Here is a 24,523-nt window from a genome sequence, read left to right as displayed (position 1 = left end):
TGCCTGGCTCCAACCAGACACTGAGACCTTGGCCAGGCCAGTCCCCACACTGAGGCAGGGGGGTCCCTTAGAGGCCGTGGTCAGCAAGCCCTGCGTGGTAGACATGCCACGGACGGCTAGCATCTTCCCAGACACCAGCAAAGGCTCAGACGTCTCGCGGCCCGAGGATGACTTGGTCCCAGCGTCTATCCATCTGCCATCCTGCATGAAAAGCCTGACGCGACATGGCCGGCCCCAATGGAAGAGTGATTTGGGAACCTGCTAAGTGGATTTAGTCACTGGCAAACTGGATTTAGTAACTGAGACACTGCCAGGGGCTTGGTAGAAGTCCCGAATGTACCAGACCCGGCCCTGACCCCCACAGAGCTCAGTCGGGCACTAAAAGGTACAGAGGCCGAGCTGAGCATCAGAGGAACACTGACCCCAGGGCTGACCGGTGCTCCACACTCTACAGTTTATAAACGGCTCACATTTACCTGATCACAACTGACCCTCTCCTGCGAGGCCTTCTTTAGATTCTCCGTTCCCTAAAGTAATCAGTTGTGCCTTTTGAAATCAGAGCAAAGTAATAAAACCGCAGGAATAGTGTGTTCTTATGAACACTGTGATGTTAGCTGATTAAATGAGGGAGCCCCCAGGGTCTCCCACACTGCCCCAATCCTGTGTCTCTTTTGGTCCCGGCCCACCCTCCATACTTCCTGCTTCTCTTCTTTCTCCTCCTCCCGAGGACCCAGGGCCTGGGGCTGACCTACTGTGGGACTCCAACGGTGATCTCCAGGAAGAAATGCCGGCTTCCTCCTTCCACCTAGTAGTGACCCCTGGCTCGCTCACGCTCACGCAGCCAACACGGACAGCAGCCGGAACCTGGAAGCTCCTAGGGTGGGAGCCTGTCCCCTCCCAGGCCCCTTCCAGCCCGAACTCCGGGAAGAAGCTACATTCATATGGTAATTTCTCCCAAGGCTGGGAGGGGGAAGGGGCCTGGCCGGAGCCTGACCGCTTTCCAGAGGCTGCACCCACTGGGCCTTCCAAGCCAGCTGGGCTCCTCGGCTGTATCCCTGAGGGATGGTAACAGACTGCAGCATAAACTGCCCACTGGCTGGCTGGGGAATGGGCACCCAGATGCGGGCCAGGGCCAGGGCCTTTGCTTTACAGGTCATGTGGTGGTTTAAAGTAGGCACTTTAACGGGTACACATTTGTGTTACAGTTTACTCGTGTGTGTGTGTGTGTGTGTGTGTGTGTGTGTGTGTGTGTGTCAGTCCAGAAAGACGGTAACACATTGCTTCCCAAAGACGGTGGCCCTGGGAGACCTGTGGCCACCCTCACCTGGGGCCCCCAGCACTTCCAGCCTCCCCCAGGAAGGTCCTGTCTACCCGGGTTTGAAGTTGGTCCCAGGGAAGAATCCTCTCAGAAAAATAAAAGTCACTTCCCCCAGCCTCAGCCCAGCCCCCTACCGGGGTGAGTTACACCAAACTCACCCTCCCCCTCCACTCCCACTTCCTCTCTCACGCTGCAACTAAGCTGCAAGCAGCTCACCCACCCAGGCCTGCCAATATACCACAGAAAAGACACACGAACCTTGCATTTCCCCTTTCTGACTTGTTGTGGGCTCCAACAGGCAAAGGAAACTGGAAGTCAGCAGCCAGGACCCAGCTGCAGGCCCCCGGGGCCATGCTGCATCCCTGGCCACACCTGTCCCTGTGCTGATTCAATGTCCACTTATCCTAGTTCATGGAGCGAGGCCTGGACTCAAGATGAAACAAAGGGGGCCTTGGCCTCCTGGGGCTCACAGTGCCCTGTGCCTGTGAGAGCAACCTCAGAGCACAGTACAGAGAAATGGCTGTGACAGGGACTCACAGCACCTGGCTGGCCAAGCACAGCAATGCACCCCCACCAGGCCTGGGTCCCTCAGCAGACACATGGCTTAAAGGTCCCTCAGCAGACCACACGACCTTGTAATTACCCAAGAGAAATGAAAAATGTGTTCGCACAAAAACCTGTAGACTGGCACTCACTGCAAAACTCTTCACAACAGCCAAGTAGAAACAACCCAAATGTCCATCAGCAGATGAAGAGATACGCAGTGTGGTCTATCCACGATGGAATATTATTCAGCCATGAAAAAGAATGAAGCGCCAGCACCTGTTACAATGTGGATGAGCCTTGAAAACATTCTACCAAGTGAAAGGAGCCAGACACCAAGGCCACATATTGTAGGATTCCATTTATACAAACTATCTAGAATAGGTAAATTCATAGAGACGAAAGATGAGCGGTGGCTGGGGCGGAGAGCCCGGAGTTGGGAACGGGGAATGGCTAATGAGGGCAGGGTCTCTTTTGGGGATGATGAAACGTGCTGGGATTAATGGCGATGGCTGTGTAACTGTGATGGTTAATTTTCTGTGTTAATTGGACTGGGCTATGGGGCACCTAGGTATTTGGTCAAACATTATTCTGAGTGTATCTGCGAGGGTATTTTTGGATGAGTTTAATATTTAACTCTTTACCTTTTAGAAAAAAAAAAAAGTTCAGCTCACTCCCAGCACTCACTTAATTTTACATAAACATGCTCTTTGAGGCTGAAGCAAATCTGACTGATGTTCTATGTGAAAATTAAATATAAAAACCGGCCAGGTGTGGTAGCTCATGCCTGTAATCCCTGCGCTTTGGAAGCGACATGGGTGGATCACTTGAGGTCAGGAGTTTGAGACCAGCCTGGTCAACCTGGTGAAACACCATCTCTACTAAAAATACAAAAAATTAGCCAGGTGTGGTGGCAGGCACCTTGTAATCCCAGCTAAACTCGGGAGGCTGAGACGAGAATCACTTGAACCCGGGAGGTAGAGGCTGCAGTAAGCCGAGATCGTGCCACTGACCTCCAGCCTGGGCAACAGAGAGAGATTCCATCTCAAAAAACAAAGAAAATTAAAAAGAAAAAAATTTTTAATTTCTAAGCAAAACAACAGGATCATCTGAGTCATCTATTCTGGAAAAATCGGATTCATCAAATGAATCTTCAGCCACCAACTGATGAAGAACAATGTTAATATCACTTGTAGGAATGCTGTGTTCTCTAGGATTTGACATTTTTAGCGATCGAGAATTACTTTTTTTTTTTTTTGAGATTGAATCTTGCTCTGTCGTCCAGGCTAGAATGCAATGGCACGATCTTGGCTCACTGCAACCTCTGCCTCCCGGGTTCAAGCAATTCTGCATCAGCCTCCCAAATAGCTGGGATTACAGGCACCTGCCACCACGCCCGGCTAATTTTTGTATTCTTAGTAGAGACGGGATTTCACCATGTTGGCCAGGCTGGTCTCCAACTCCTGGCCTCAGGTGATCGGCCTGCTTCAGCCTTCCCAAGTGCTAGGATTACAGGCATGAGCCACCACACCCGGCTGAGAATTACCATTTTTTTTTAATGGGAATACCACTACTAAAAATGGAATATGCTATAAACAGAATGATGTCTTCTGTTTCCGAAGTCAATATACTAGAGTGATGTGAAAATAATAATAAAAGCAAGCTACTTCCTGGCAAAGTTATCTCGGGGTGAATGCTGCAGCCACAAGCACTGCTGGTGAGTGTTCTCAAGGCAAACGGGAAAAGGGTGCAACCAGGAGCCCGGGGAAAGCACACTGTGTGCTCTGATGGGGGTGAGCCTCACCTGATCAGTTGAAGGCAACAGGGTTTGGAAGGCACACTCCAAGATACAGTGCCTTGGCACAGTGAATATTTTCGGCTGAAGGAATTTAAGAAATGGCAGGTCCAAGAAGGACTTGCTGGCTGCCCCTTCTCTGAAGTAGGTCATAAGCCCCTCATGTAAGAGGTGCCCTCCCGGCCGGGCGTGGTGGCTCAAGCCTGTAATCCTAGCACTTTGGGAGGCCGAGACGGGCAGATCACGAGGTCAGGAGATCGAGACCATCCTGGCTAACACGGTGAAACCCCGTCTCTACTAAAAAATACAAAAAGCTAGCCGGGCGAGGTGGCGGGCGCCTGTAGTCCCAGCTACTCGGGAGGCTGAGGCAGGAGAATGGCGTAAATCCGGGAGGTGGAGCTTGCAGTGAGCTGAGATCCGGCCACTGCACTCCAGCCTGGGCGACACAGCGAGACTCCGTCTCAAAAAAAAAAAAAAAAAAAAAGAGGTGCCCTCCCTACACCCAGGGGAAATGAACAGCCTCATCTCCAGAGATAGAGGATCTGAGAGGGGCCCCGGTACACAGGCCTTGCCGAGACCCCCGCCCCGGGCTCACTGTTCAGCTCATCTTTTGTTGCTCTGTCACAGGTTCCCATGACTTTAGTTACTCTTCATCAAACCCAGCATAAAAACGTCCAGGCTTAGGCTGGGCACAGCGGCTCACGCCTGTCATCCCAGTACTTTGGAAGGCCGAGGTGGCCGGATCACTTGAGGTCAGGAGTTGAAGAACAGCCTGGCCAACATGGTAAAACCCCATCCCTACTAAAAATACAAAAATTAGCCGGGTGTGGTGGCACATGCCTGTAGTCGCAGCTACTCAGGAGGCTGAGGCGTGAGAATGGCTTGAACCCGGGAGACAGAGGTAGTAGCAGTGAGCAGAGATCATGCCACTGCACTCCAGCCTGGGCAACAGAAAAACAAAATAAATAAACAAAACAAAACAAAAAAAACTGCTCAAAACAAGCAAAAAAGAAATAAAACAAGCAAAACAAATAAAAACTGCTCAGGCCTAGGCCGGGCACGGTGGCTCATGCCTGTAATCCCAGCACTTTGGGAGGCCAAGGCAGGAGGACTGCTTGAGCCCAGGAGTTTGAGACCAGCCCGGGCAACATAGTGGGACCCTGTCTCTACAAAAAATAAAAAATTAGACAGGCAGGGTGACGCATGCCTGTAGTCCCTGCTACTTGGGAGTCTGAGCTGGGACTTAAGAGTGGGTTCAGAACAGCTCCTGGGGCCGGCAGCTGGGTCCCAGCTTGAGCCTAGAAAGTCAAGGCTGCAGTGAGCTGTGATTGGGCCACTGCACTCCAGCCTGGACGGGCTACAGAGTGAGACCTTGTCTCAAAACAAAACAAAAACCGCTCAGGCTAACGGTTTCTCTGGGTCTTCATTTCCTTATGAAGGCTCTGTGTCAAGTAAAACTTACTTGAATTGTTACGCTTGTTTCCTGTTAATCTCTCTGGCAGTCTAATTTCCAGGGTCCCAGCCAATGAATCCAAAACCGATAGAAGGAAAGGGTTTTGTTTTTCTCAGATTTTGTTCTGATCGGGACTTTGTAATTTTGTGACAAAGACCTGAAGGTCTGAATAGGACACAAGGCCTGAGTGAGAGCGAATTCTTCCTGCTTAACCGCCTTCAACCTGGAACATCAGTTTTTTCCTGCTTCAGACTCAAACGGACACACGGGCTCTTCCTGGGTCTCAGGACCGGAACGACGCCATTGGCTCTCCTGGGTCTTGGGCCTTCAGGTGGACACCAGAGCCACACCAAGGGCTCTCCCGAGTCTCCAGCCTGCTGATTTACTCTGCGAATCTTGGCACTTGCCAACTTCCGAAATGAGGTGAGTCAACTCCTCACAAGAATAAATCTCTTTATCTGTGCACACCTACACACCTTCTATTGGTTCTGTTTCTCTGGATGACCCTAATACAACCACTTCGTGAGTACAGCAAAACCACTGAACTGTAGGCTTTGAAAAGGTCAAGGTCACAGTATGCGAATTCTGTCTCCATAAAGCTACCACTTAAACAGCAACAAGAGGCCAGCGAGCCCTGTGCACTCCTCTGCAAGCAAGAGCGGGGACAGCATCGTCCTTGCCCTCGGATGTCCCCAGCCTCCAGCCCAAGTCTGGGAACATCTTTCATGTGCCCCCTCCTTCAATTCTATAGTCCCAGGGTCAGGGCGGTCCTCAGCCTGGTACCTTCTCTGCACCTCCTCACCCTCTCCTCACACCAGCCAATGGACACAGAGGTCTCCTCACGGATTTTTATTTTTAGTATTTATTTATTTTTATTTTTTTGAGACAGAGTCTCACTCTGTCGCCCAGGCTGGAGTGCAGTGGCGTGATCTCGGCTCACTGCAACCTCCGCCTCCTGGATTCAAGCGATTCTCCTGCCTCAGCCTCCCGAGTAACTGGTATTACAGTCATGTGCCACCACACCCGGCTAATTTTTTGTATTTTTACTAGAGGTAGAAACCGGTTTCTCCATGTTGGCCAGGCTGGTCTCGAACTCCTGACTTCAGGTGACCCGCCCGCCTCATCCTCCCAAAGTGCTGGGATTACAGGCGTGAGCCACCGCGCCCAGCCTCCCCATGGATTTTTAAAAGGGCCCTGGGTGACACGGACTGCAATCTGCTAAGTCACTAAATGACCCTTTTAAATAAAGAAGGAAGTCATAAACCTCCACTTAAAAGGAGTGGGGGATGGCAACAGAAACACAGCCAGTCAGAAACCGGAAAGGTCTCACTCAACTCGTCCCCAAGGTCTCTGGGTAGAAGGGACAAGAAGGGAAAACCTGCCTGCTAAGACACCCCACTCAGCACCCCACCCCCCAGATGCAAGACGCAGCTGTGCATAGCGGCAGCAGTGAGGACCCTGGCCCAGCAGGTCCCCGCATCCCCGGCAGAGGGCTCCAGGGGCTAGGGCTGCTCAACACGACCAAGAAGAAATGACCGCAGGAGCCCCCAGCTGCTGGGGGTGGCCCCCGCGGTTTCCTGGGCCATCTCTGGTGGACCCACTCCAAATCTGGAAGAGGCCCAAGCCCTCTCCCTCCCCATATCCCAAACCCCAACCACACCAGCCAGGAGCCTTGATGGACAAGAAAAAACTCAATGAAGCCCCACTGTGCTGGGTGACATGGGCCCCAGAGGGAGAGGGGCCCCTGTGTTGCTCAAGTTTAATAACTTCAGCAGTCGGGTCTCCAAGTTAATTAGCTCTTTCTTCCCCAGCAGTCCTCGGGGAGCCCCACGGTGAGCTGTGAGGAGCCAGCCCAGCACGGCACACATGAAGTAGGGGCCTTCCCTCACTCCCACTCCACAAACACCAGGGCCCCTCAGGGGACCAGCCTCCCATCCCTGAGTCATTTCTCCCCCACTGCCCTCTCAACAAGGAACAGAGAAGGAGCTTCTACTGCTTCTGTAGATACATCTGAGGCATGCACAGACAGGTCATGCGTGATATGGTTTGGACATTGTCCCCTCCAAATCTCATGCTGAAATGTGATCCCTGATGTTGGAGGTAAGGCCTGCAGGGGCAGGGGTTGGGTCATGGGGGCGGATCTCTCATAGAAGGCTTGGTGCCCTCCCCATGGTCATCAGGTGTGGGAGATCTGATTGCTATAAAGAGTCTGGGAGGGCTGGGTGCGATGGCTCACACCTGTAATCCCAGCACTTTGGGAGGCTGAGGCGGGTGGATCACAAGGTCAGGAGTTTGGGTCCAGCCCAACCAACATGGCAAAACCCCGTCTCTAGTAAAAACACAAAAAAATTAGCTGGGCGTGGTGGTGTGTGCCTGTTATCCCAGCTACTCAGGAGTCTGAGGTTACAGTGAGCTGAGGATTGTGCCACTGCACTCCAGCCTGGGTGACAGAGCGAGACTCCATCTCAAAAGAAAAAAAAAAAGAGTCTGGGAGTTCCCTCTCTCGCCATGCGACGGGCCAGCTCTCCCTTCACCTTCTACCATGAGGAAAAGCTTCCTGGGGCCTCCCCAGAAGCCGAGCAGATGCTGGCGCCACTTGTACTAGCCTGCAGAACCGTGAGCCAAATAACCCCCCAGCCTCAGCTATTCCTTTACAGCAACTCGAAATGGACGAACGCGATGTGTTAGTTTCTCTTTCTGGACCCCACAGTGTGCCTGACTGGGGCTGTGCTCTGGGGAAATGGCAACTGTGAGGTCCTCACAGACAGGGCCTGGGGTCTTAACCACAGCCGCATCTCAGCACCTTGATATTATTGAGTGGATGCCCAAAAAACACTGCTGGGTGAATGCACGAGTGAATGATGAAGATGGAGGTGGCTGTTGGTGCCAGGGTAAGGCCCCAGGAGTCTGGGGAGGTGGGACCGGGCAGTTCAGGTCAACGGCTAACCCTGGGCAAGGCCGGGAGGCAGCCAGGACAGGAAAGGACAGCTGAGGGATTTTATGCGAGTAGCCTCACTCTTCCCAGGAGGGCAGTAAGCAGGACTCAGACCGAGGGGTGCCAGGTGGGAGCGGCACTCAGGTGGCCCGAGGAGCAGGTGCAGGCTTGGCAGGGCTGGTGGTACCATGTGTGGGGCCGATCTTGGCCCCATTCACTGCCTCCACCTCCTGGACACATGGGCCCATGGCCCCCAAGGCCCTCTTCTGTCCCCATGCCCACCTCTCCAGGCTCCACTTCCAGATACCAAGCCGTTTTCTCACTCCCATCTCTCCCGTTGTCCCTATATCTGAGCTGACCTCCTCCCCGAGCTCTGGTGAAATTCTAGTGCCCAGAGGTGCATCTCACATTCCTGGGCCACAAAGCCTTTGCAGTCACCACTTTCCCGGGACATTCCATCTTAGAGCTGAGTGTATACTTATCTCACTGGATCAGAAGCTTCAGGAAGGCCCGTCTTACATGCTCCTGCCCCCCACTTCCTGCCCGCCACTCAGCCAGCGGCTGCCATGTGGTTGGGCCTTGGCAGCCACCGCAGCTGGTAACACACACTTAGCACTTCTGTGTCCAGGTTCCGTGCTGAGCCTCTTCCGTTTCATCTCCATTTGTCTTCATGATGGCCCCTGATGTGGTAACCATGATTATCCATTTTTCAGACAAAAGACTATGGCTCAGAGAGAAGGAATGGCAGGTCCGAGGCCATGTGGTTCGTAACAGGCAAATGGACCCGGCAGTCTCTCTACCCACGAGTGGGGCTCCTCCCTGTCTACAGAGCTCACCGAGGTTTTAGAGCCTGGAACCAGTGAGTCCATTGAGCGCAAGGATAGCGGTGGCGCCGGGGCTGGAACAAGGCAAGGGCCCCCCGAATCACAGTCCTGGCTGTGGACCACACCTCGGGACCCCGCCCTGGCTGGGAACCTTGCTCCAGCCCACCCGGGACCCCTTCCCACCCCAACTCCTGCACTGGGCTGTGCATGGGGGTCTGCTGAAGGAGTGAGGGCAGGACGGATGGTGAGCAGGGTAGAAAGTGACTCTGGTGGGTTGGCTTCTGCTGGAAGCTTGAAACGTTCCTGGAGAACAGGAAAATACCAGCAGAAGAGGTTACAGCCCTCAGAAGGGCTCGCTGGGGACTGTCCTGCAGCCCTCTCCTCGGGACAGGCAGAAAATCCAGCCCCCCTTCAGGGTGAGTCCAGGGAGCCTGTGGGGTACCAGCTGTAGCTAGGGTGGTGCGTGGGTTTACCCAGGGCACGCTGCCATGGAGGAAGGCCGTCTGGAGGACGAGACGTGGCCCGCAGTCAGCTTAAACTTCATGTATTCTGTAAATAATTATTTATAATAAACAAGCCTTATTCACCCTCTAAGAAGAGTAAAATACTACAGGAGGCACTTTCTCACCAACTACACACGTCACAGTGACTTCACTGCGTCACTGAGGGAGGGCCCAGGGTGCCCGGTTCAGAGTAAACCATGGCCAGGGGGATGGGCACACTGCCAAATCAGCCAGACCTCCACTCCTGAAAATGTGGGCTAAATTCTCTTCAACGGGTTACAAGGAAATTCAGCGTGAACCCCATGTTTCCACCACTATTGGCTGTTCCAGAAGACTGGGAGGAGGGGCCTTGCCTTTTCCCCACTCTTGGTCACAGGGTTTGAGGCCACAACTTGGACTGGGACCCCAATCTCCTTCCTAGGGAAGAGGCTCAGTCAGGGGTGTCTGCCAAGGCCCAGTGCATAAACACGGAATTCACTTAACGTCCGCTTTGGCACCTCTGGGCCTCCCACACTGGTTTCCCCTATCTGATCCCTCGAGCAGGGAGAGTGATGGGGCATGGGGCACCTCTAGGGGAGACTGGGGGACTGGAGCAAGGTTCCCAGCTCAGGGTGAGGTCCTGAGGCACGGTCCATGCAGCACTGCCTCTCACAGGAGGTCTGGGGCGTGACCAGGAGCTCGGAGACTCAGCAGAGGTCTGGGCATGGGACTCTTGGTACACAGCCAGGGCGAGGGCTGAGGCTGTATGGATGTGAGCAGGTGACCCTGTGCCACCAAGTACCATCTGTGCCGGCCCCTGTGCAGTGGTCCCCATATCACTGAGCTTCAGGGAGGTGAGGCAACCATCCAAGGCACACAGCCCTAGGGGAAAGGCTGGACCCAAGTGTGTCTGATTCCAGAATTCAAGAGGACAAGCCGAGGAGTCTGAGTCCCCTGAGACCTCAGTGATGGCTTAGTGCCTCAGGATGGCCAGGCTGGCTCCTGCAGCTTTAGTCAGCCGTGCCCTGCCTTCAGTCATCCAGGGGCTCAGCACTGGCCACTGAGACCTGGTACTGGTCATGGGTGCCCATCCCTGGTGTGGGGACCTGGTACTGCCTGTGAGGCCCATCCCTGGTGGTGGGGACCTGGTACTGGTCACTGAGATCTGGTATTGGCCATGGGGACCCATCCCTGGCTGCAGGGACCCAGTATTGTCTGTGGGGTCTGTCCCTGACTTCGGGGAGTCAGTACTGCCTCTGGGGCCTATCCCTGGAGGTGGGGACCTGGTGCCGGAGGATCCTGACAGCAAAACCACAGAAGCGACGGGTAACAGTAGTCCATTAGCAGAGCGTGTGGCCTGCCCTGGCCGCGGTACCTTCCTCCACTCTGTGCCTTCTCACCACAAAGCCTGGTGCAGGTAATGAAGCCAAGAGGCGGAGAATCCGCAGGAGGATGCACACACCTGCTCCTCGTGCAGCGTCCCTGCGCCCTGGGTGGCTGAGAACCCCTGCTCCTCCTCCAGGCCTCTCCGTGCCAGGTCTGCACTGTTCTGCCCAGCCTCGGCTCCCACCCGCCCAGCCCCCAGCTACAGACAGCAGCGATTCTCTCTCCCACTCAATGGGGCCACTGTCCAGCCCATCATCAGTCTTCAGGGCCAGCAGATGGCACCGGCCATGGGCAGCGCTTCCTCAGGTCCCAGCACACAAGGCACAAAAGACACCATCCTGCCCCAAGACCCTCCTAGTCACGTGGCACATGGGAAGTGGGGCTGCCCTGGGGGAGAGCGCGTTCAAATCCCCGAGGAAATGCCGCTCTTTGGCCCTTTTTCTGAACAATCCTCCAAGGAGACCTTGTGCGGCGAGCGCAGGGAGAACGGAGATTCTTGTGAGGCTCTCGGGCTAGCCTCACAGAAACCACAAAATATTTGGAGAAAAGTTGAAAATCGGCGGTCACACAATGCTGACCATTCATTCAAACACTTGTTGAGCAAGCACCTATGACGTCCGGGAACTCAGGACGTGGATCGATAAGACACAATCCTCATGTCAGTTCTAGTGAGAGAGAGAGAGAGATGGCACCATCAACCCCACCCACTGGGGACCCCCTTGGAGGCGGCGTGCAGGTTCAGGGCCGAATCTGCCCAGTGGACGTGCCACCCACGTCCGCGTATCTCCTGGTCCTGTGGTGGCCCCTGGAACAAAGGCTGAGAGATAAGAGACAAGGATCTGGGGGAGGGAGGACGTCCATGCACATTCCACTGGGGACACCCGCAAGGACGACTGCTCAGTGACCGTTCAGATGACCGAGTCACCTGGTGCTTAGAGCCTGGCACCCACAGAGCAGGGCGGGGGTGGCAGGCCCTGCCAGGGGCACAGGCCTGAGAAGGGAGTGCTGCCAGCCAGGCTCGATGGGACAGAGAGCAAAGGGCCTCCTTCCCGAAGGCCATGCAGAGGCTGGGGGTCAATGTCAGCAACTCCATCAACATCAGTGCCCTGAGGCCGACCCAGAGTTGGGGTTCCAAGAGCAGCCTTGGGCGCTCAGGAGCTGGGATCTCACAGAGGGTGTCCCCCACCCCTAGCTTCGGGCTAGTGACAGATCTGGCGTGCTTCTGCCCATGATCCAACTACTGAACCCAAATGAATGCATTGACAAATCGCATTTAGTGTTATTTATAGGGAGAAGGGAGGATAAAAAAAAGAAAGAGGCCGGGCGCGGTGGCTCAAGCCTGTAATCCCAGCACTTTGGGAGGCCGAGACGGGCGGATCACGAGGTCAGGAGATCGAGACCATCCTGGCTAACACGGTGAAACCCCGTCTCTACTAAAAAAATACAAAAAAACTAACCGGGCGAGGTGGTGGGCGCCTGTAGTCCCAGCTACTCCGGAGGCTGAGGCAGGAGAACAGCGTGAACCCGGGAGGCGGAGCTTGCAGTGAGCTGAGATCCGGCCACTGCACTCCAGCCTGGGCGACAGAGCGAGACTCCGTCTCAAAAAAAAAAAAAAAAAAGAAAGAAAGAAAGAAAGAAAGAAAGAAAGTAAATCGCTTTTAGGCTGGCTGCCCAGGGGGAGGGCAGATGGGCCATCACCTCTGCCACTTTTCAGGCCCTTTGCACTGACTCCCCCACCCCCAGCAAAACCAAGGCCCAGCCCCTCCCCACGAAACCAGCCGAAACCAGTCCTGGAGTCAGCTGGGATGAAGCAACTCCTGCAGGCAGATCATTAACTCTACTGTGATGGTTCGAGCAGGGAACCCAGATCAGGCCATGGCAGCTCAGGCACCTGCAGAAGGCCTGGGCCTCTGGGTGTTAAGCTCTCTCTTCCTGCACCCCCTCCGAGCCCGGTGGGCAGTGTGCGATTCCCAGGGTTGATGAAAGAGAGGAGGAAGAGGCTGAGCTGCGGCGAGTTTGAACAGCCAGCCCTGGGAGGGACTGAGGTGGGGAAGGTTCCCACTGCTGCTCCACAGGCCCTGGAGCAAGGCTCCCATGATTCCGCCGCCAGCGGGGCAGGCACAGGCCTGGGTGCTGAGTGTGCCAGGATCTCCGCCGCTTCCTGGGTGGGGGCGAGAGGGACCCTCATGGGCCTGTAATTAGACCCGCGCCTTCCCAGCCAATTCCTCATCAAACAAACTCACACGTACAGCGGACTGGGCATGGCCGCCACCCTCGGGAACCCCCTGGGAAAGCTTCCCAAGGCTCTGCTGAGCTCCGGGAACAGGTCCCTACCTGTCCGGGAACCGGGCTGGCACTCAACAAACAAATCAAAGCTCGGCACTGGAAGGCAGAACTCTGGGACTAGAGTCCCAGCCAAGGGTCACAGTCCCTCCCAGTCCCTCAGGAAGCCTCTTCCCCAAAGAGTGGCTGTGCGAAGCTGGGAGCCTCCAGAGTCTTCCCAAAGCCCAGGTGGTATCAATGCCCTACGTTAAGGTGAGGGCTGCAGAGAGGGGCCGGTGGGGAGGAGCCCCCACAGCTCACCCCGGCCATTGACCCTACTCTCAAGCATTGAAATAAAGCCCTCTTCCCACACCCTCGGCCAGGGAGAGAGGGCGGAAGCCCTAAACATCCGGGGTGTATGGGAAAGGCTTACATGTACCGAGGAACCAGATAACGGAAGCTGCTGGCGGTGGTGACAGGCTTCTTAAAGGGACCTTGAGACCTTTGACACCAGAAGGGAAGCCGCACACTGCACCAGGCCTGGGGACAGGGAGAAGGGGCTCCTAAGGACAGGGTGGTCCCCTCCTGTGGAAGTGCCTCGCATTGTCTGATAACAGCAGCTCGGACCAGCCGTGGCACAACAGGAAGTTGGGAGAATATGGTGGCCCAGGAGGCTGGCCAGGGCTGGGGAGCGGTCAATCCGGAGACTCTGGTTGCCCAAGTGGGTCTAGGGTTTCTGGGGTGAAAGCCCAGAACCTTGTGGAGCACAGTGGGCCCAGTGTTCGGAGGACAGATCCCAGGCCCAGATAAGGCCTTTTTTTTTTTTTTTTTTTTTTTTGAGATGGAGTTTCACTCTTGTTGCCCAGGCTGGAGTGCAGCAGCACAGTCTCAGCTCACTGCAATCTCCACCTCCCAGGTTCAAGTGATTCTCCTGCCTCAGCCTCCTGAGTAGCTGCGATTACAGGCACGTGCCACTATGCCCGGATTAGCCAGTATTTTCAGAAGAGACAGGGTTTCACTATGTTGTACAGGCTGTTCTCGAACTCTTGACCTCAGGTGATCTGTCTGCCTTGGCCTCCTGAAGTGCTGGGATTACAGGCATGAGCCACTGGGCCTGGCTGACAAGGCCATTTTTGACATGGAATGCTGGTCTGACCACAGTGTTCAATGGCTTCTGCCTGCAACTATGCCCCCGCCTTCCATTAAAACAGGGCTCTCAGGGCAGAAGTCGCATCTTCTCATCCCAGAATGCCCCACGCCACCCCCCATGCACGCACAGTGGCTCCTCTCCACCGCAGCTGAATCGGCCCCATCACAATGACAGCCTACAGGGGCGGGGGCTGGTGGGAACATACACAAAGCGGCCAATGCAATAGTTTCTCAGACACCCCGACACAGAAATGACCAGAGGACAAGAGGGGCAAGCCGGGGGTCCGCAGCAACTCAGGTCTCCAGAGACAGGTGTTAAAAAAGGCGAGCCATACCACAGACCTTCCTTGGCCATATCTCAGCCTAAAAGAGACCCAAGAAGGAGAAGCAAGAATCCCACCTTTCCAACGAGGACTCGTATGCTAGATGCTAAGCAAACACCTTCTTACTTTTCCTGCAAAGGAGCTCCTGGGGCTGCCAGGGGAGTTAGCCAAAAAGAGTGACATTCACGGAAACACACGAGGCCCCATTAGTTTCAAGGCAAGGTGGCAATGAATGGAGGAGGAAAACCCACACCATTATTAGGGAATGGGGCCTTTTTCTGCTTTCTCCTCTGCTAACAGGTTTTCTCATGTGGGATCCAAACCAAATTCCAACTCGGTCCTGATCCAGCAGGTGCTGTCCCCACAGCCCAGAACAGACCTGCCAGAAAACTACTGCTCAACCTCCTTCCGGGTGGCACATTTTTCTCTGGGAAAGGAATTACAAACTTATCTTAGATGAGCAGAGAGCTGTTCCCCAAACCTCTGACCAAAACACAGCAGATTTCATGTCAGAAAGCAAAGAGAGAGGGGCCAGGGATGAAGTGTAGCAGGCTGGAGGCTGAGTCAGTTTCCCAGAGTCACTGGGACGGCGTTTCAGGAGCAGATGGCATTGCCTGCAAAGCTCCTGGCCCCTCCCTGCTTTGATGCCAGGGACCACCCTCTCTGTTGGCTGCATGACTTTAGTCTCTGGGGTTCTCCCAGCATGAAAAGCCCCTCTGAAAGCAGGTCCGTTAGGGAGTTCCCTCAGCCCCTGCTCACTACATGACTCTGCATGGCGACACCCCACATGCCATTGTAGAGAAGCAAAGCACACGCAGACGAGCCCCGCCAGCAGCACCCTCCCTCCCCGCTCCTCCCAGGAACACCCTGCACATCTCCAACATATCCAGGAATCCAGAGCTGGGCTGTAGCAGCAGTTCCCCGGATCCCAGTGCTGGCGCTGCGGGGAGCTTGGGTCACTGCATTTCGAGGGTTGAGACTGTCTCCAGCCTCCAGCCAGCCGGTCTTCAGGAGCCCAAAGGGGTGATAACTTGAGCGGAGTGATTGTAGAGAAAGTGGTGGCCAATTCGAATTTCTTCCTGGCCCTCCTGGAAGCCAGGGAAACCCCTTGCGAAAAGGAAACATGTTCCAAGAAGCTCCCGGCAGGAGGAGACTCAGCCACTCAGCTTAGTTGGCCAAATATTTACAAAGAGATAGCTGTGACCACACAAAGCCCTATTCTTCTATTTTGAGGCTGAAAATCTGGTCCCCGCGTGGAGACCAAGCTCCCCGCCACCCCTCTCCTGGGGACCCCGCTCGGTCCTGCCGGCCTCAGGTTGGGGCCCAGGGACAGCGTGGCTCCCGGCCCCGCCACCGTGGCCATTGGGGCCCGCCTCACAGCCGCGCCACCTGAGAGCCCCCGAGCCAGTGGTGCAAGGCTGGGAAGAACAAAGGAGCAGGACTCACCCCAGCAGCGGAACGTCGGGCTGCGCTGGACGCGCCGAGAGCCGCGGCCCGCCCACCGGGTCACATGGCTCGGAGCCCAGCAGAGGATCAAAGAGGCTTTGTGGCCGCGGAACAAGGAGCCTCCCAGAGCGTGGGGCAGAGGTAGGGAGGGACCTCGACTGCCTGGGAAGGGAGGCTCGGTGGGGAATTGCTCCAAGGGGGCAGGGCGAGGGGAGCAGGAGGAGGGGGCAGGCAGAGATGGGGAGCCCAGCAGCAGGCCCGGTGCAGCAGCAACTTGGAGGCACGGGAGGGACGCCAAGGAGCTGCCACTCGCTAAAGGAAAGTGACAGGGTCCCTGGGAAGAGCAAGGGGGAGCCGCTAGGAAGAGAGGGGAAGAGGCTCCTAGGGACCTCCAGCCACACTGTCCTTGCCCTTGTCCCTGAGCTTGTCAGAGGCGGTGCCCGTGAGGAGCCCCCTCCTCCCAACCAGGTCCTGAAACTGACCTGGACGCCCTCTCTCCCTGTGCTCTGCCCAATGCCCCTGCTTCCCAGGTGCTCCCCCACCAACCTGCTCAGACATCCCCACAGCTGGGCTCTCAGGGGGCATGACCAGCCACCCCAGAAAGCCATTCAGACCTGCAGGCAGGGTTGGAACACAGCCACGTGGGTTTGTCCCCTCTACCCCAGGTGCTTGCTGGCTGGGACCATGGAAGGAAGAAGGAGCAGGAGAGGAGGGGCAGGGGATGGGGGCGCAGCTCACCCTGAGCTCTTCTTCCGAGAGCCTCTGGATTCAGATCCGATCCAGCTCCTGCCTCTCCAGCCTCTCCAGCCCCTGGGGGACCTGGCCAGTGAGTCAGTCTCTTCCTCTCCCCCTCCCTGCAGGCCTGGGATGTGCTGGGACCCAGAGGGGCACAAGCAAGGGGGTCCCCAGAGGAGGGAGCTGACACTATAGGGGCTGGGCCTGGACGTTGGGATCTGCCAGACCCATCTCAGTGCCACGACCTCTGAACCCAAGTGAGTCACTCCCAGCAGGGGCGTGGCCACTCCCACACTAGGAGAGCGCGCCTGGGAGTGGGCTGGTTCCGAGGGCTTGCTGGGGACTGGGAGGGATTCGCTCAAGTGGAAAGAAGCCTTTGGTGACACCTTCTGAGGGCCAGGGGCTGAATTCTGGAGGCTGCGCCCTCAGGCAGCCCCTACAGGATCTCATGGTCACTGGGTTCCACACACTTCCACCTTTCCCATCCCACACCCCCACCTGTGGCTGGGGGTGACTGAAGCCCCCAGGGCACCTGCCACATTGGCCACACAGGCCAGCCACGTCCAGCGGCTCCCCAGCCAGCAGTCACTGGCATCTAACCCATCACTTCCCACTCCTCATGGCCAACTTTCCACCTAAGGCCTCCTGGTCCCACGGCCCTCCCCACCTCACAGTGAATGGGAACTGCTACCACTGGTCTCCGGGCGCCAGGCCAGAGCTGGGGGAGTGTCTGGGAGGGGACTGCATGCCCGGAGTCCCTGTTCCCATCTGAATGGGAGGGAGGCTGGTGGCAGATCAGAGACGTGGGTTCTGAGTCAAACTGAAATCCAAGGCCCTGGGCCCGTCACTCAACATCTGTGGAATTTGACCTTCCCTATCCATAAAATGGGTACCACCAACACCAGTCGCCAAAATTACAGCAAGACACACGTGTCTAGGCCAGGAAGTGCAGCCACTCAGAAAATACGGCTCCCCCTTCCTCCAAGAAGCTGATTTCCCCAGCACTGGGAGTGAGAAGAGTCTGTCTTTTCCACTGCCTGCAGCCCATCCCATGGCACCCTCGTCACTGGCCCCTAAAGGGCAGCTCCAGAAACCACTGACAAAGGATGCCGGAAGGAACTCCTTTCTGGCCAGGTGTCAGGGTCAACAGCAAGCCTCGAGGATTCAGCTTCCACCATGCCCCTACCCCATCAGCCTCCTCCCTCCCTCCCCGAGGGCAGAACCTTTCTTCCTTGGCCTTCCTCTCCGAACCTCCTTCTCTTTGCCTCTGGCCTCAATCTATCCCCCAGCTTTCCGGCCCCTCCAGGCTTTTCCCAGGGCCCATGACCCTGCTCTCCTCCAAGCCCAGCCTTCTCCCCTCCTCTGCCTCTGGATTCCTGACCTGGGCGGCCAGCAGCCGGGGTGCTTTGCTGAGGTGGCCGCCCCTCTTGCAGTGGTTCCTCTTGCTGTCACCAAATGAGGGTCTCCAGAGCACAGAGAGGGCATCTCCGGCCTAGGGCTGCATCCCCCACACAGAGCCTCTGTCCTTCAGGATTTCTCAAAGTTCTCCACCACTCAGCACACACTCAGCGTTCAGGCAGAGTAGCCCCAAAGCCTTCTCGGCTGCCCCTCGGTCCAACCCTCCAGCACAAACAGCACACGGGCCACAGACGCAACCTTACGTTTTCCAGCAGCCACAATAACAAATGTAAGAACAAGCCAGGCACAGTGGCTCACGCCTGTAAATGCCAGCACTTTGGGAAGCTGAGGTGGGCGGATCACCTGAGGTCAGGAATTTGAGAGCAGCCTGGCCAACATGGCGAAACCCTGCCTCTACCGAAAATACAAAAATTAGCCAGGTGTGGTGGCGGCCACCTGTAATCCCAGCTTACTCGGGAGGCTAAGGCAGGAGAATCACTTGAACACGGGAGGCAAAGTTTGCAGTGAGCCAAGATCATGCCACTGTACTCCAGCCTGAGCAACAGTGTGAGACCCTGTATTAAAAAAAAAAAAAAAAAAAAAAAAGAATCATTAAAAAAATGTAAGAACAGGTGATATTCATTTTAATATCATTCACTTAACAGAGCCCAAAATATTATCAATTCAACATGTAATCAATGTAAAAATGACAGATATTTGACATTCTTTTCTATCCCCCTTGCTAGGACTCTGAAACCCAGAGTGCATTTCACACACACGGCACCTCTCCATTTGGAGTCGCCACATTTCAAGTGTTCAATGGCCCCATGCAGCCAGCGGCAATCATGCTGGACAGTGCAGCTGGGATCATCTCAATTTTTTTTTTTTTTTTTTTTTTTTTTTTTGGTGGTGGGGCGGGTACAGAGTCTTGCACTGTTGCCCAGGCTGGAATGCAATGGTGCGATCTTGGCTCACTGCAACCTCCGTCTCCCGAGTTCAAGCAATTCTCCTGCCTCAGCCTCCTAAGTAGCTGGGACTACAGGTGCACACCACCATGTCCGGCTACTTTTTGTATTTTGAGTAGAGATGGTGTTTTACCATGTTGGCCAGGCTGGTCTCCAGCTGCTGACTTCAACTGATTCGCCCGCCTTGGCCTCCTGAAGTGCTGGGATTACAGGCGTGAGCCACCACACCCATCCTCGGATAGTCTCAATTTGATCCTAGGATAATACCAGGTCATCAGAGAGCTGTCGATTTGGACCATATTATGATTTGAGCCTCCCAGATCATTCTCAGCACCATGTCTACAAGCCACATTTAGAGGACGATAGAACACAGCTTGGTGAAACACACAGCAGCATGTTCCGTAAGACACTGCTGAGGCCACAGATCCCGCCCTCAGTGTCACCCGCCTGGGAACATTTCACTGTCAGAAAATGCAGAGCTTCTCCTAAGAAATGAATGTGGTTGGGTGTGTTGGCTCACACTTGTAATCCCAGCACTTTGGGAGGCTGAGGCAGGTGGATCACCTGAGGTCAGGAGTTCAAGACCAGCCTGACCAAAATGGTGAAACCCCGTCACTACTAAAACTACAAAAATTAGCCAGGCATGGTGGTGCGCGCCTGTGGTCCCAGCCACTCAGGAGGTTGAGGCAGGAGAATTGCTTGAACCCAGGAGGAGGAGGTTACGGTGAGATGAGATTACGCCACTGCACTCCAGCCTGGGCGAAAGAGCGAGACTTCATCTCAAAAAACAAACAAAAAAAGAAATGAAAGTTCTAGGCACACGCTAAGTATCTCTTAGACGATTCCAAAGATATAAATTACTGTGACTGCCGACTCTTCCCCTTCCCTGGGTGTGCCTGTCCTGCTTTCCTAGCTCATAGGTGCTCAGGCCGGGACATACCCGACTCAAAGGCAGCCTGCCACAGACCGTGGGGCCTGGCTGGCTCAAAAGGGAGAATGAGGCCATTGGAATTTTCCCAGGAGTGAGTCTGACGCTTGGAGTGTTTTTTGGTGGAGGGTCCGGAAGCTAGGAGGCAATGCAGACGTGGGGGCTGAGACACTATTTGGGGCCATTTGCAAAGAGGGATACTCAGGCAGTGACCCCAAGGAAGGAGCAAGGGGAGGAGAGGGCAGCACATCCACACCCCTTCAACACCTGCCCTTCCGGAGGCCTAGGCATTCCACACGCCGGCCTGCCCGCATGGACATCCTTCCAATAAGCAACTCATCGTGCTCATGTTTATTTATTTTAAAGTCACACAGAATTGCACTTATTAAAAATGAATTTATAGAGACAGAAAGCATTCTGGTGGCTGCCAAGGGCTAGAGAGGGCAGATGGCGAGTGAGTCCTTCATAGATACGGGGTTTTCTTTTGGGGTGATGAAAAAGTTCTGGCACTAGATAGTGGTGATGGTTGCACAACACTGTGTATGTACTCAGTGTTACTAATGGGAAATTTTATGTTCTGTGTATTTTAGCACAATAAAAAAATATACATTTAAAACAACAGAATTCAACATGTCCTTTTTTTCTCCTTGAACAAGTTTGTTTTCTTGCTTTTATCTTAAAATCAAAAGGGCCCTGAGATACACCACAAGCCCCCAGGGTAGGCTGAATAACTCTCCCTCCCCAAACTGTGTTACCTTATGTGGTAACAGGGACTCTGTAGATGTAACTGAAGATGTTGAGATGAAGAGATTACCCAGGTGGGCCCCAAATCACAAGCGTCCTTTAAGAGAGAGGCAAGCCAGGTGTGATGGCTCATGGCTGCAATCCCAGCACTTTGGGAGGCTGAGGCAGGCAGATCACCTGAGGTCAGGAGTTTGAGACCAGCCTGGCCAACATGGCAAAACCCTGTCTGTACAAAAAATACAAAAATTAGCCAGGTGTAGTGGCACACGCCTGTAATCCCAGCTACTTGGGAGGCTGAGGCAGGAGAATCGCTTGAACCTGGGAGGTGGGGGCTGCAGTGAGCCAAGATCATGCCACTGCACTCTAGCCTGGGGGACAGAGCGAGACTCCATCTCAAAAAAAAAAAAAAAAGAGGGAGGCAGAGGGAGATCTCACTGCAGAGAAGGAGGAGGCTATATGAGGATGGAGGCAGAGGCTAGAGGCTAGAGGGATGCAGCCACAAGCCAAGGAACTCCAGCAGCACCTCCTGCCTAAAGCTGGAAGAGGCAGGAATGAATTCTGCCAGCACCTTGACTTTAGTCTGGTGAGACTGATCTCTGGCTTCTGACCCTTAACACTGTAAAGGAAGAAGTTTCTGTTGCTTTAAGCCACTGAGTTTGTGCTAAGCAGTTACGGTGGCAACAGGAAGCGAATGTAGCCCTCAGTCCATTCCTCCGTCCACAGCAACACAGGCGCCTCCTCGTGCAGATGAAGAAACACAGGCTGAGAGCTGAGCTGAACTCTGCCAGGCAGCCAGTGAGTGGGACAGGACCCCGCCCCCGCCCCCACTCGGGGGTCTGTGTCGAATTTTCGAAGGCTGCTGCTCTTGAGATAGTGAGCTTCCCACATCCACAGAGACTCATCTCAAAGCTGACAAAGTGCCCCCTTTGAGGGGCATCAGAAAGATGCCCCAAGGTATCCTTGCCACATGTCTACCTGTCTGTGGACAATGCCCACAGTCCTTCCTGGTGACCCACCCAACAGAAGGGTCACAGGGGAGGGAGCAGCACTGGCCAGCCTATCCCGCAGCAAGGTCCCACTCTGGAAGCCACAGGGGACAGTTGGGACTCCCACCTCCAACTGAGCCAACTGGGAGAAGAGCCCAGAACAGTCTTGGAGGCTGACACCTGCCAGGAAGTGCAGTGACACCCACGTGCTGCTGAAGCACGCAGCAACACAGCAGCAGAGAGGAGGGGATGTGGTTTCCCAGCTTCCTCCCCACCCCCCAGCACACACATGTGCATACAGATACACACACACGCACACACACGTGCACGCACACATGCACCGGCCCCCAGTTCCCAGGTCCTGCACTCTGCCCCTGCCAAGCTCCTTGGCTACCACCAAGCCAGGTTGTGAGCACAGAGCTCAGCCTTCCTGCCAACTCTTTTCCAATCCATCCTGGGCAACACCCCAGCGGGATGCAGCAGATGCTTCCCATCACATGCCAAGAACAATATCCCTCCCTCTCTGCGGGCCGGTGGCCGCGCTTCTTCATGGGGGTGCAGGGGGACAGGCCGGGGAGCAGGAGGGTTGTTCTGATGGCTGGTATGCATCTGCAGCCGTGACGCCCCAAGGCAGCCCACATTCCTACCCACAGACCGACCTCCAAAAGGGGCTGGGAGCACCCACAGCCCCTGCCGCCCTTGGGTGGACAGGCTGGGGGAACCCCGAGTAGCCCGAGTGAAGGCCATCCCCAGGCAGGCATGGTGGGACAGAGGGGCCTCTGCACAGTTTCTCTGTGAGGCAGCGCAGCTGCTGGGCACATTCGGGTGACATGTTCCTCTTTCTTCTGGTTTCTTCTCACTTGGCCCGGGAGAACGTTCAGGATGCCCCAATCTCAAAAACACGCAAACCCTCTCTTCCTTTGACCTACCTAACTCCTCAAAACTGTGAACTTTCTCCCGCTCTGAAGAGCCCAGCCTCTCAAAGTGGGTCTCCACTGCAGCTTCTAGTTTCCTACCGCCCACTCACTTCTTAACCCGCGCCATCTGGTGTCCGCCCATCTCACTATTAACGGAGTTCTTGAAAAAATTCTCATGGCCAGTATCCAGCCCCACCCCATCTGACCTTGAGGGCAGTGCCTGACACGCAGGAGCTGGTTCTTCTCCCCTCCTTCTCCCCTCGGTATTCCCTAGTCCTGGGGTCTGGATGGCTCCCAGGGGTCCCCTCGTCCCCCGATTTAGTCTCCTGGGGCGACCACACCACCGTTCCAGCTTCCCAGTTCAGCTGCCTCTCCGCATCTTGCCCTTGGAACACTGCCCGTTTTCGAAGACTCAAGCTCCCCCTCCCCGACCCCCCTCCCCGACCCCCAGGCCTCTCACCAAAGTCCTACTGGCTGTTTCTTCCCTGTGTCTCAAATCAGTCCCTTCCTGCCCAGACCCACAAGGTTAGTTTCCACCCTATGACTGCTCCCCTGAACCACTGGGATCGTCCCTCACCAATGCCCACCTCCCATCTCGCTACCTCCCACCAAGGCAGGGCTCTGCTGGATGACCCCTTCCACTTCATCACTCCTTTTCCCAAACAGCTTCCCAGGTTCCTCTGTTAGTCGAAATTCTTCCCTTGCATTCGAGGACCCTGGCAATCTGACCAACTCACTTTCAAGCCTGAATTCCCACTCCTGTCTAAGGAGCCTACACTCTTCAGCCAGGCCGTACTGTCTCGCAAAACCCACCTAAAACCCCCCCGGCAAATGTCACCACCTCCAGGAAGCCCTCCTGACATCCTCCATCATATGTGACCCCCACCCCCAGAGTCAGACCCTGACTTGGAGACCCTGACTCTAATTCACCTTTGCCTCTTTTGAGTCTCCTATGCGGCAGGCCTCAGTCTATGTTTGTGGGTCTCTGTAGCAGGAGGGCCCATTTCCTCCTTTCTAAGAAGTGCTCGCCCTACCTCCTGTTAAGCTGCAACTTCCACTAGCAGGTACCTGCAACGTGCCTTTTTACGTTTTTTCTTTTTTTTTTTTTTGAGACAGAGTCTGGCTCTGTTGCCCAGGCTGGAGCGCAGTGGCACGATCTAGGCTCACTGCAACCTCCACCTCCCAGGTTTTAAGTGATTCTCCTGCCTCAGCCTCCCCCGTAGCTGAGATTACAAGCATGCGCCATCACACCCAGTTAATTTTTTTTTTGTATTTTTAGCAGAGACAGGGTTTCACCATGTTGGCCAGGCCGGTCTGGAACTCCTGACCTCAGGTGATCCGACCGCCTCGGCCTCCCAAAGTGCCGGGATTACAGGTGTGAGCCGCCGCGCCCGGCCCATAATACGTGCTTTTGCCCCTTCCTTTTCCCCTATTAAGATGGTATACGCGCCCAAAGTTAAAAAAAAAAAAAATCGGGCCACTGCACTCCAGCCTGGGCGACAGAGCGAGACTCCGTCTCAAAAAAAAAAAAAAAAAAACCCGTTGGCTGGGCACGGTGGCTTACGCCTGTAATCCCAGCACTTTAGAGGTGGGCAGATCACAAGGTCAGGAGTTCGAGACCAGCCTGGCCAACATAGTGAAACCCCGTCTCTACTAAAAATACAAAAAATTAGCCAGGCGTGGTGGCAGGCACCTATAGTCCCAGCTACTGGGGAGGCTGAGGCAGGGGAATCACTTGAACCCGGGAGGTGGAGGTTGCAGTGAGCCGAGACCACGCCACTGCACTCCAGCCTAGGTAACAGTGCTCAAAAAAAAAAAAAGACTCCGGCTCAAAAAAAAAACAACCAGACTAGTCAAGTGCAGTAGTGAGAAGAGGGGAAAGAGTGGAACAAAGAGTCTAATCTGTAACCGAACAATCAGCTGAGATAACTCAC

General features: G+C 55.1%; 1 protein-coding gene and 1 long non-coding RNA gene across 11 annotated transcripts in view; one reads left to right on the top strand and one right to left on the bottom strand.

Annotated features, from left to right (window-relative positions):
• The window catches only part of SEPTIN9 (septin 9), a 214,333-nt gene that overhangs the window by 34,286 nt on the left and 155,524 nt on the right, over positions 1-24,523 (bottom strand). The window contains exons 1-2 of one of the 7 annotated variants that reach the window (XM_030923152.1): positions 16,655-16,866; positions 15,917-16,078 (exon numbers count right to left, since the gene is read on the bottom strand). The exons of 3 other annotated variants lie outside the window; for them this stretch is intronic. The gene's annotated coding sequence lies outside the window, so the exon portion shown is untranslated. Of the gene's footprint in view, positions 1-13,070; positions 13,539-15,916; positions 16,079-16,654; positions 16,911-24,523 lie in introns of those variants that run through there. 3 more of the 7 variants (XM_010381906.2, XM_030923151.1, XM_010381907.2) reach the window with 3 other exon arrangements.
• On the top strand, positions 524-9,452 carry LOC115894792. Of its 4 annotated transcripts, none has more exons than XR_004054984.1 (4): positions 524-944; positions 5,265-5,532; positions 6,921-7,209; positions 7,767-9,452. It is a non-coding gene; the product is annotated as an uncharacterized LOC115894792 (long non-coding RNA). The 4 variants fall into 4 exon arrangements; XR_004054986.1 differs by lacking the exon at positions 524-944 and having other exon boundaries at positions 4,942-5,532; positions 7,767-8,000; positions 8,758-9,452; XR_004054985.1 differs by lacking the exon at positions 524-944 and having other exon boundaries at positions 4,942-5,532; positions 6,924-7,209.

Source organism: Rhinopithecus roxellana, chromosome 19 (assembly GCF_007565055.1).
Source record: "Rhinopithecus roxellana isolate Shanxi Qingling chromosome 19, ASM756505v1, whole genome shotgun sequence".
Classification (NCBI taxonomy): Eukaryota; Metazoa; Chordata; class Mammalia; order Primates; family Cercopithecidae; genus Rhinopithecus; species Rhinopithecus roxellana.
The sequence above is the reverse complement of the archived record's forward strand: the minus strand, read 5'-3'. Positions and strand labels throughout refer to the sequence as shown.